An 11,892-nucleotide genomic window follows, 5' to 3' on the forward strand; every position below is an offset into this window, starting at 1 on the left:
TAAGATGGGGAAACCAAGGGCAGAAGCTGTCGTCCAGGGCAACACCCGAACTGCAGGGTGGAGTTGAACGGCGATTGTCTCCTGCAACGCTTTCAGTACCTCGTGTTGGCCTTGTGTCCCTGTTAATGTGGCCACATGCACAACGCTCCTCACTCGGCCGCTGAGCTCCGGTATTCGTTTTTCAGATTCCATCTAAAGTTGCAATACTCTCCTTCAGGTTTAACAAGCTGGTCAGTCCAGGCAGCCTTCACGCCAGCTTAAAATGTTGCATATGCTGCCCCCCACCCGCATAGTATTTGCAACATGACATGTGGCTTTTCCCAACCAGATGACATTTGGGCTGCAAGAATGCATGGCCCATTCTTGCCTCGGTGCAGCCAAGCTCCCTCGCTGTCTTTCCCTGGGTCCAGTCTGGGTCGGACTTCCCTGGTCTGTGACCATCAGAGATGGGCGGTGGGCCAGACACCACTCACTGCAAAGGGGGCAGGATTTTTGCAACCGGGGCCGGGAATCACGTTCCCTTTACTTCCACTAAACAAGTGGCCCGGTGCCACATTAAACTTTCCAGCTTTAATCACGTAAAAATATGTAGACATGTTTTATTTATAAAGCTCCTACTGTTTCTCTGCATATTTTCACATTTCCGGAGCAAATAAGGAAGCAAAGACGAATGAAAGCCTCCAATTATTCCAAGAGGAGTGAGTAGCAATACCACCCTGGGATCAGACAACCTGATCTGAATGCCAGCTCCCCCTCTTACTGGCATGTGACCCTGGCCAAGGTTCTTGACCTCTCCGTGACAGTTTCCTCACCTCTACAATGGGAGTAATACTGGCTACTTCTTAAGATTGTTTGGAATTCACTTAGAGTAAATGCACAGAGAAGGCCCTAAGAAAAGTTGGCCCATTCGCTTAAATTGGCTTATTACCTTTGTATCACATGAATTTCAACCTCCATCAAACTTTTAAAAACTGTTATTTGCAGAAAAGAAATAATGTTGGCCTGTGTTTAACTCCTCCCTTTCTCTACAACTACCCATAAAGTGGAGTTTTAGGAGTGAAATGATGTACTCAAAGGCAGGAAATGTAAAAAAGGAAGTAGTAGAACTGGAAGAAGTATGACAAATCCACACAATGGATGATGAATCAAAAGATGCAAAGATAACTGACGACTTTCCCTGCATTAATAGGGTTTTATTTCAGTGCCATTGATCTAATCTACATGCTTAATTTCAAGTCAACAAAGGATTGTTCAGCCCCTACTGTCTACCAGTCACTGTGCTAGGAGCCTCAGGGCTACCGAGGTAAATAAAGCACTCTCCTTACCCTGGAAGCTAACTCTAGGAGACTGGAGACCCAGTCCACACCCCCTCTGCAGTTGAATCCCAGTTAACCTGCCATGACAACCTATGTTCTCTGTGCCTTTAATACCTGTGTTCAGGAGTCCCCCAATAAACATTAACCATTTTTCATGATGACATGGTGAAAGAGAGGGATGTGGATCACAATTTAATGTCTTGGAAAAGACATTCTCTAGACTAATCTAGACTTTGTATTAAAGGTCAAAGGATAGGTGATTGTCTTTTTTCCCCTCCCTAATCTGTACACCACAGCTGCCCCTTAATTTATACCACTATATATGAGTCATAATTCAGCAAACATCAAAACAGAATCCCCAGCACAATGAAGACTTCTCAGTTGGATTTTACTTTATTACTTTAATGAGGCCTCACCTCATAAATTCCCCTGATGACAGTGTCTGTTATAGTATTGTCTCCGTTTCCAACTTCCTAGTCTACTCTTGCCCCTATCCTCTCCATCCATTCTCTGCCCTGAAGGCCTGGAAGGATCGGGCTTCAGCTTCCCTCTCCCACCCCAGCTATGCCTGTCACCACTGCCCCACCTCACCAGCTTCTAGACCCACTGGAGGTTTTCCCTGACCCCTGACCTCTTTAAAAAGCCCCACCCTATAATGTCATCCACTCATAATAATAAGTATTATTATGTTCACTCCAATATACTTAACCTCATTGATTTGTCTTGGTTGGTTTTTGTCTATCAATATATCCAAAATAGGAGCACTTCTCATTGCATCTCCTCTCAGCAGGGCAACTGCAGTGACCTCCTAACTTTTCCCCCTGCTTCCGCCCCAGCCTACACAGCAGCCAGACTCATCCCCCGAAAACAGAAGTCAGATGCTGTCACCTCTCTGCTCAGAAATCCTCCAGTACCTCCCCATTCTCCTCAGAGTAAAAGACAAAAGACTTTACGGTAGCCTTGCAAGCAGAGAGTGACAAGTTTGTTCATTCCAAGTTGAACAAAGGAAAAGATTAATCGTTTTCTGGCCATGAAACAAGCAACCACCAGAATCTTTTTTAATCAATCTATGACAACCTCCCAATCAGTGACAACCCCTGACTTCAGAAAGTTAGCCAATGAGCCATAGCCACACTTCAGTAATCCTGCTTCCTCCTCTAAATGTCAATTCGTCTCTGAACAGTCCAGCTTCTAAAAGTGCCAGTCTCTGAACCCCACACTTCCTGAAACACTATATAAGACCAAAGACTTCTCTGTTCAGAGATACTCTGCCTTATAATACAGCTGTCCTTTGCTTAGCAAGAAATATATTCTGCACTTTTTGTTTCTTTCAGACATGAAGATCAGACAAGGCCCTATGGCATCTACAATCTTATTTCCTCTCCACTCCCCCTCTAACTTCATATCCTATTTTCTCCTTTGCTCACTCCACTTCCTTTTGTCCTTATTTCTGGCAGGAATGCTCCTGCCTCAGGGCCTTTGCATTTGCTATTCCATCCGCGTAGCACATTCTTCCTTCTGATATCCACAGAGCTCACTCTCTCACCTCCTTCCATTTCTTACTGACACCAACCTGATCACTTATCTAAAAATTGCAATTCCAGTTCCCTACCCCCACTTTCCCTTAACTGTTTTATTATTATTATTATTTTTAGTAACACTTATCACCTTCTGACATACTGTAGAGCTTCCTTATTTATTTTGTTTATGTTTTGTATCTCTTCCTGCTAGAATGTAAGCTCTATGAGGACAAGGAGTTTTGCTTGTTTGGTTCACCCATGCATCCCAAGCACATAGTAGGTATTCAAAAAAATTTGTTGAATGAATGGGTGGATTTCTTTTTCTTTTTTTTTTTTTTGCGGTACGCGGGCCTCTCACTGTTGTGGCCTCTCCCGTTGCGGAGCACAGGCTCCGGACGCGCAGGCTCAGCGGCCATGGCTCACGGGCCCAGCCGCTCCGTGGCATGTGGGATCTTCCCGGACCGGGGCACGAACCCGTGTCCCCTGCATCGGCAGGCGGACTCTCAACCACTGCGCCACCAGGGAAGCCCCGAATGAATGGATTTTTAACATTTCAACTTATTACAATATAAACTCCTTGAGTGCAAAGACCTTGTGTTCACTGCTGTATAATCAGGACCTGGAACAGTGTCTGCACATAGTAGGGGCTCCGTAAATACGTAAGGAATGAATTCATGAGCAGGCATTGGATAACACTGTACAGGTGGTCCCCGACCTAAAAGTTTCCACTTATGATTTTTCAACTTTGTAATGGTGCAAAAGCAATATACAGTCAGTAGAAATTGTACTTCAAATTTTGAGGGGTTTTTTTTTTTGTTTTTTGTTTTGGCCATGTGGCTCTCCTGATCTTAGTTCCCTGACCAGGGATCGAACCCATGCCCCCTGCAATGGAAGCGTGGAGCCCTAAACACTGGACCACTAGGGAATTCCCCAAATTTTGAGTTTTGATCATTTCCCAGGCTGATGATATTCGGTATAATACTCTCAGGATGCTGGGCAGTGGCAGCAAGCCACAGCTCCCAGTCAGCCATGCGATCATGAGGGTAAAAACCAGTACACTTACAACCTTTCTGTCCCCATACAACCACTCTATTTTTCACTTTCAGTATAGCATTCAATAAATTACATGAGATATTCAATACTTTATCATAAAATAGGCTTTACGTTAGATGATTTTGCCCAACCTTACGCTAATATAAGTGTTCTGAGCATGTTTAAAGTAGCTTAGGCTAAGCTGTGATGTTCGGTAGGTGAGGTATATTAAATGCATTTCAACTTACAGTATTTTCAATTTCCAATGGGTTTATCAGGACGTAATCCCATCATAAATCAAGGAAGATCTGCATCTTAATTGATAATATAAATGACCCTGAAATTACCAAAGCATCATGTGTCATCTTTCTCCAGAGAAACAGAGTTAATAAACATATTTAAAATTCCTCAAGTTATTATGAAGTGTTAATCAAAATATTCAAAATACATTCATCTCTAGTTCTACATGGATTAGATGAATTAATATACGAAGATGATTAAAACATTCTTTGATCAACCTGAAAAAGCAACAATATCCCTCTCCTTTCTAGGGCTGCCCAGGCCAAGGACTGGAGGGGAAATTGTCTTTAATAGGAAGGATAGCCAAAAAACATCTTTTTCTCATTTCGTTTGCTTTTGCATAAACTGTTGTATTCTCTGAACTTGCGGCCCTGTCTGCAGTCGCTCTTTGATCTATTTACTGTGACAGGTCCAGATTAATCTTACTGACACACAGCTTATATCATGTTATTACCTTTTAGAAATCATGAAAATACCTGCCACTTATTGTGTGTTTACTGTGTATCGTGTACTCCAATAAATGATTCACACATGTTTTCTCATTTCAGCCACACAATGACTTTGTGAGGTAGGTATTATTATCCCCATTTAAAAGAAATAAAAATAGGCTCAGAGTTTAAGAAACCCAGAAATCACCCAGCTAGTGGTGGCAGAGCCAAGTCTAGGACTCCCTCTTAGTCTCGCCCCACTGCAGATTCATTCTGGCCCTAATCTCTCATAAAAATCCTACCCATTTACAAGATCTGAATAGATGTTTCTCTGAGAAGACATACAGGTGGCCAATAAGTACGTAAAAAGATGTTCAACATCATTAATCATGACGGAAATGCAAACGAAAACCACAATGTGATACTACTTCACACCCATTAGTTTGGCTATAATCAGAAAGACAGCTAATAACAGATGTCATTGAGGATGGGGAAATCAGAACCTTCCTACACTGCTGGTGGGAATGTAAAATGGTGCAGCCATTGTGGAGAACAGCTTGGCAGTTCCTCAAACAGTTAAACACAGAGTTAACCTTTGACCCAACCATTCCACTCCTAGGTGCAAACCTAAGGAAAAGGAAAAAAAAAAAAAATCCACACAAAAACTTGTACGTGAAGCTTCATAGCAGTATTATTCATAGAGCCAATAAGTGGAAATAATTCAAGTGCCCATCAGTTGATGAATGGATAAACATTATTCAGCCTTAAAAAGGAATGAAGGGGATTCCCTGGTGGCGCAGTGGTTGAGAGTCCGCCTGCCGATGCAGGGGACACGGGTTCGTGCCCCGGTCCGGGAAGATCCCACATGCCACGGAGCGGCTGGGCCCGTGAGCCATGGCCGCTGAGCCTGCGCGTCCGGAGCCTGTGCTCCACAACGGGAGAGGCCACAACAGTGAGAGGCCCACGTACCGCAAAAAAAAAAAAAAAAAAACAACAACAAAGGAATGAAGTCCTGATACGTGCTACAATATGGATGAACCTTGAAAACATTATCTAAGTGAACGAAGGCAGCCCTAAAAGACCATGGAGTATGCGATTTCATTTATAGTAAATGTACAGAATAGGCAAATCCACAGAGACAGAGGTCAACTGATTGCTTAGGACTCCAGGAGGGGATGGGAGAATAAGGGGTGATAGTTACAGGGCATGGGGTTTCTTTTTGAGGTGATGAAAATGTTCTAAAATTGATTTGTTGCACAAATCTGTCAACATACTAAAAACCAGTTAATTGTACACTTTATTTTTTTTTAATTTTAAAAAAAATTGGTGTCTTTTTGTTTATTTATTTTTTTGGCCGCACCGTGCAGCATGTGGAATCTTAGTTCCCTGACCAGGGATTGAACCCTGGGCCCCCTGCATTGGGAGTGCAGAGTCTTAACCACTGGACCATAAGGGAAGTCCCTCGAATTGTACACTTTAAATGGTTGAATAGTATGGTAGGTAAATGATATCACAATAAAACTGTTATTTAAAAAATCCTACCCATTGTTAATATCTTTATGTATGAAGCACATACAAATTGATAAGAAAAAACACATCTCCAATAGAAAGATGAGCAAAGGACATAAAATAGGAAACTCATAAAAGAAAAAATACAAATGGCTATTAAACGTGGGGGTTATTAAAAAAGCTTTACCCTCAAATCAAAGGAAGGAGGGACTTCCCTGGTGGCACAGTGGTTAAGAATCCACCTGCCAATGCAGTGGACACAGGTTTGAGCCCTGGTCCAGGAAGAACCCACATCCCACGGAGCAACTAAGCCTGTGCGCCACAACTACTGAGCCTGTGCTCTAGAGTCCGCGAGCCACAACTCCTGAGCCTGAGTGCCATAACTGCTGAAGACCGGGCACCTAGAGCCCGTGCTCCGCAACAAGAGAAGCCACCACAATGAGAATCCCGGGCACCGCAACAAAGAGTAGCCCCCGCTCGCCGCAACTAGAGAAAGCCGGCACGCAGCAACAAAGACCCAACGCAGCCAAAAAGAAATAAATAAATAAATTTATTTTTTAAAAGAAATCAAAGGAAGGAGAAACCTATCAAATAAGCTACGAATTTTACAACAAAGATGAATATGAAGGTGTGGTGAGATGGCTGTTCCCATACACCAGTGATGGGAAGCTTTCTAGAAAGCAATTAGTCAGTGTGCATTAGCAGCCTTTAAGATGTTCTTACCCTTCTAGTCAATAAATGTATCATAAGGAAATAATTTGTGATGCAGGTAATAATATAATAATTAGGTAACAAGCAATTCAGAAGAGCTCTGTTAGTAGTAGAAAAAATTGGGGAAAAACTATGTTGTAGGCAGACTCTAAACTTATACTAACTCATGCCTTACAACAACCTTAAGAGTTAGACTGTTATCTCCAAAATGGATGAGGAAAAGCATCACTCTGCAGATAAGGAGATGGGGGCACACAGAGATTATGTAGCCTGTGCCTCCAAGGTCACTCAGCTGCTGGTCACTCTCTTCAACAAGAGAGCCGTTGAATAATGGCCCAAACTGTTAGCCATTATTGTTGTTCTAATTATTGAGATGGGGGATAACTGAAAAAGAAATCAAAATTAAGAATGACTATGAGTAGTCATTGACTGTTATTAATATTCTTTATTACAGTGGAATCAGGCCATCTTTAAAGGTTATCTAGTTTACTCAGTTATGGGAGTAATGTATATGCTATGTGATCATTAACACCCATGTCGCTGTGGATTAGAGGTGCAGGGGGGAAGGAATATGAAGGCAGTGAATTTTAATAGGCACGCTAGGGAATGGTTCTACAAGAGAGGTGTGAGTAGGCAGGCTGAGCCCTGGAGGGGAAGGACCAGCTGAGGGAGGTACCTGGAAGGGAAGAAATGGGAGGTCACAGACCTCCCTCCCACCTCTTGGTCCAGGACAGCTCCTGAGAACCTTCAGTGGCCCTAAGCACCAAAAAGATTATGACGCCATGTGTCCCACATCTAATTCAAAATAAAAAGGAGGCTTCGCTGAAAAATACATGGATGGCAGTCCCACAGAGTTTTTGCTTTCTCCAAAATGGGCACTTTAATACGTTTTTCAATGTCAAATTCTTTCCAAAAAAATGTTCCCCCTCATTTTCTGATATCCTCGCTTTGCTGGTCCCTAAGCACATTCTTGGTTTGCATAATAGTTAATTCCACCTGGGAAGTTTGGGCCACTGACCTCTCACCCATTGCCATTTGCCTGGCTGCTGCTTACATATCCTTCAGAATTTAGATATCACCCCCTCCAGGAGGCCTTCCCGATCCTCCAAGTTCAAGCCTTCGAGTGATATCCATCTTGTTCATTAAAGCACATCCTCCTCTGGAATGTAGATTCTGTGAGAGCCGGACCACGTCCATCTTGTTCATCACCCACCCTAGAACAGTACCTGGCTCAAAGCTGAAAGAAAGTTTACTAAATGAACAAATTATCAAATGAGTGACCACGCCCCCGCCCCGCCCCAGCCCCAACTCCCTCACCTCCAACAAGTGCCTGGACAAAGCTAATGTGCCGCCTCTGTGCAGGTTACTATGACCTGACTCCAAGGCCCTTGAACTTGCCCTGCCTCAGAGTCAGAAACCCTTCCACCATCATGCCTTTGACTTGACCCTGACTGAGTCCAGTGAGAACCCAATCCAACCAAAGGATACAAAACTATAAGCATAGACTGAACTTACATGACTGAATTTTCTGAACCTAGGGTGATAAAAAAAAGTTTTTAAGGCATTTATGACCTCACTCTGGGAAGTTGCTGAGTTTTATGAAATGTAAAGGGAAGGATGCTTTGCAGCTTCTCCCAACCTGGCACATCCCAGCCTTCATTATCCTTCTGGGAAATAGTGTTTTCCTGGCTGGAAAGACTCCTCCCACTTTGATTTGCTTATGATCAAAGTCACAGATTCATTTGCGCAATTGCTAAGACATTCTTGAGGCCTTCTAGCTCAAAGGTTGCAAACTCCTCCCCAGCCAGTATGGCCTTTAGAGGCAGCACACATATTTTTTTTTATAAATTTATTTTATTTATTCATTTTTGGCTGCATTGGGTCTTCGTATGTTTCTTTTTTGTTTTTTTTTTTCTTTTGCGGTACGTGGGCCTCTCACTGTTGTGGCCTCTCCCGTTGCGGAGCACAGGCTCCGGACGCGCAGGCTCAGCAGCCATGGCTCACGGGCCCAGCCGCTCCGCGGCATGTGGGATCTTCCCGGACCGGGGCATGAACCCGTGTCCCCTGTATCGGCAGGCGGACTCTCAACCACTGCGCCACCAGGGAAGCCCTGCATTGGGTCTTCGTTGCTGCGCACAGGCTTTCTCTAGTTGCAGCGAGTGGGGGCTACTTCCGTTACGGTGCGCGGGCTTCTCACTGAGGTGGCTTCTCTTGCTGCGGAGCTTGGGCTCTAGGCCCACGGGCTTCAGTAGTTGTGGCGCGCGGGCTCAGTAGTTACGGCTCATGGGCTCTAGAGCGCAGGCTCAGTAGTTGTGGCGCACGGGCTTAGTTGCTCTGCAGCATGTGGGATCTTCCCGGACCAGGGCTCAAACCCGTGTCCCCTGCACTGGCAGGCGGATTCTTAACCACTGCACCACCAGAGAAGTCCCCAGCACACATATTTTTATTTCACTTATTCAAAGTTTGGAATGGGAAGGGAGGAATTTAAATCATTTGGGGGTGATGGCTTCTTTCACTTGTTCCAGGCCCCACCAACTCCAGGCTTCTACCAGGCTAGCCCTTCCCTTTATGTGACCTGCCTGACCTCTGAAGACAGGTCTCAGTCTTGGCAACTGATGCTGGTTCAACCTCCAACCTATCCCAAGTAAGAACCCTTACCCAGGCTTGTAAACTTGACACCAGGAGAGCAAGTGTCTGCCTCTGTCTGGTGTCAAGCTGGGAGGAGCTGGCCTGGCAACATCCTGGCCCCCAGCCCTTCAGAGAAAGCCAACACACACGCAGAGAAGCAGGGGAGGGTCTCTGCAGGGTTCTAGTTTCTCATTCTCCGTTTTGTCTAACTTTTTGTCAACTTAGTGCTAGTCATCAACTTAGTACTAGCTGGTTCTTTTTTTCTTCTTTAAATTTACTTTACTTCTTTCTTTCATTGAGATATAGTTGATTTACAATATGGTGTTAGTTTCAGGTGTACAGCAAAGTGATTTGATTATACATATATGTGTATATATCCATATTCTTTTTTTTCCTGATTCTTTTCCATTATAGTTTATTATTAGATATTGAATATATTTCCCTGTGCTATACAGTAAATCCTTGTTGTTTATCTATTTTATGTATGGTAGTGTGCATCTGTTAATCCCACACTCCCAACTTATCCCTCTCGACGCCCCCCTTCCCCTTTGGTAGCCATAAGCTTGTTTTCTATGTCTGTGAGTCTGCTTCTGTTTTGTAAATAAGTTCATTCGTAGTATTTTATAGATTCCTCATATACGTGATATCATATAATATTTGTCTTTCTCGGTCTGACTTACTTCACTTGGTACTAGCTGGGTTTTTGTCCCTTGAAGTTAAGTCTTGAGTAACACATCCTGTGTCTAGTATGGTCCCAGACATAATAACCACAAAAGGGAGGTTAATTTTGCTCATTGTGATACTGCTTGTCATCGTCTTTCATCTGAGTTAATATAAACATCCACCTCTCTACCACCCCAGGTGATATGCTGTGCAAAAGAAATCATTACAAAGCTTATAATTAGCGAGACATAGTATCCAGGAGAGAGCCAGGGAAGAGGCGAAGTACAGAGAAACAACCAGAGGAGTAAAAAAAGGGAGATGTGAACTGGACTTTCGTTTTTTAAATTTTCAACTGAAAAAAAATTTATGACACAAGAATCGAACTTTAATGGGTCTAGCGTGATCATTTGGAAAACTATTAAGTAGAATCTCTTACCTTATACCTCATACTAAACTGATCCCAGATGTCCTGTTCACAGCCCACTCCTCTAACAGATACCTGCCCCCATCCACCCACCCCCAACGATAGGGTGGGAGTCATGTGCTCACATATATCCTGTAGCTCACTCTAAGGATCTTAGCACTGTAATCATGGCAGGCACTTAGAAAAATTGCTATGTTGATATGGTTAATAGAGCAGACATGGCCAGTGAATATAGCACGCATCTCTCTGCCCAGCACACCTTTCCATGCTTCTTCAGGTAACATCACTCTTCTTCTCTGGAGACACTGCTCTTCCCCCACTCCAACCACGTGGTCGGAGTGGGTGCGGCCAACCAGATGATGTGCGTACTTGACACAAGCTCAGCAGATCATAGCACCTCACCTCCACAGCCACGGCAATTAGCTTGAGGAATGGGCACGCAACCCAAGTCAGGACAGACAGGACCCTTTCATGGGGTTTTAAAATATAGCTCTAGGGGAAGAAGAAAAGAACTTTCCTTTTCTCTTAGGCGGCTAAGCTGTGATGTGACTGAGAGTTCTCAACAGGCACCTCCCTTGAAGTTCACCCTCCCTACTCGTTCAGGGGCTTCCCTGGTGGCGCAGAGGTTGAGAGTCTGCCTGCCAAGGCAGGGGACACGGGTTCGAGCCCTGGTCCGGGAAGATCCCACATGCCGTGGAGCAACTAAGCCCGTGAGCCACAACCACTGAGCCTGCGCTCTGGAGCCCGCGAGCCACAACTACTGAAGCCCGCAGGCCTAGAGCCCGTGCTCCGCAACAAGAGAAGCCACCGCGATGAGAAGCCCGCACACCGCAACGAAGAGTAGCCCCGGCTCGCTACAACTAGAGAAAGCCCGCGCGCAGCAATGAAGACCCAACACAGCCAAAAATAAATAAATTAATTAATTAATTGAGAAAAGAAAATACTTGTCCACACAGGAAAAGAAATGCAGAGAAAAGCGGAGAGAGAGAGAGAGAGAGAGAGAGAGAGAATATGAGTTCAGTTACTGAAATCCATGCTTTCCTGAGGCTGAATTGTTATGCTTCTTCTGAGAACAATTCCAGTATCCAATAAATTACCCCACCTTTCTTTTTTTCCCCTTACATTAGTTTGAATTCATTTTCTATTGCTTGCAAACAAAGGATCTCCAGTAGACTCACAGGCTTAGAGAACGAATTTGTGGTTGCGGGGCGGGGAAGGGTGGAGGGGAGAGATAAATTGGGAGTTTGGGATTGCCGTGTACACACTGTTATATTTAAAATAAAATGCCTTTCCATGAAAAAACAAAGTGTCTCCATCAATTTATAAATTGTCTGGGATCTATTCTGGCTTTGCTTAAGGAG

The sequence above is a fragment of the Monodon monoceros genome, unplaced genomic scaffold, assembly GCF_005190385.1.
Source record: "Monodon monoceros isolate NGI ecotype Baffin Bay Population unplaced genomic scaffold, NGI_Narwhal_1 Super_Scaffold_6, whole genome shotgun sequence".
NCBI lineage: Eukaryota > Metazoa > Chordata > Mammalia > Artiodactyla > Monodontidae > Monodon > Monodon monoceros.